A 942-nucleotide genomic window follows, 5' to 3' on the forward strand; every position below is an offset into this window, starting at 1 on the left:
TGTCAATTTTCCAGAGGACACTCTTTTACAGAGAATTCAGTGTCAAGCAAACCAAGCACTCAAGTCAAAAGGCAAAATGTATATTCATCCAGGCTAAGATTCCAAAGTTTACCATGTAATCTGAAAGAATTATTCACAACTCTGATATAATAAAAATGAAAAATTGATTCAAGAAAGAGAAAGCTGTGGAATATTTTTTAAATTATGTTTTCACATCAGGAAATACTTTTGTATAATTTATAATATTAAAATTTGATTATTATACAACATGTAATATAAATTTTCCAGGTGCCCTCAAAATATACATTAAATATAATATTTATTTCCAATATTCACTCAAATAATTAGTTATCAAAAGAAATGTCTCTACTCTGATAAGCAGTATTTACTAGAGTCCAAAATAAAAATTTAGTGAGGGGGGGAAAATATATAAATACCTCCACTAATTCAACAGAAAGATAAAAATCTTAGCCAAGGGAAGGGTAAAAATATATATAATATATTTATCAGGAGTTGTGTTTATCACTATCAGGATGTTATTTTTATGGAGGTAATGCAATTATTCATCTTAAAAAACCCAGGGTGATAATCATGAAAATTAATAAGATGATACATGTAGTATTGTTTTTACAGATCTTTATTGGGGTATACTTGCTTCACAATACTGTGTTAGTTTTTGTTGTACAACAAAGTGAATCAGCCAAATGCATACATATACCCCCATATCCACTCCCTCTTGAGCCTCCCTCCCACCCTCCCTATGCCACCCCTCTAGGTCATCACAAGCTGATCTGCCTGTGCTATGCTGCTGCTTCCCACTAACTATTTTATATGTGGTAGTGTGTATATGTCGATGCTACTCTCACTTCACCCTCTCGTGTCCTCAAGTTCATTCTCTATGTCTACATCTTTATTCCTGCCCTGCCACTAGGTTCATCAGTA

This window comes from Neophocaena asiaeorientalis, unplaced genomic scaffold (genome assembly GCF_003031525.2).
Source record: "Neophocaena asiaeorientalis asiaeorientalis breed wild unplaced genomic scaffold, Neophocaena_asiaeorientalis_V1.1 scaffold284, whole genome shotgun sequence".
Taxonomy (NCBI): Eukaryota; Metazoa; Chordata; class Mammalia; order Artiodactyla; family Phocoenidae; genus Neophocaena; species Neophocaena asiaeorientalis.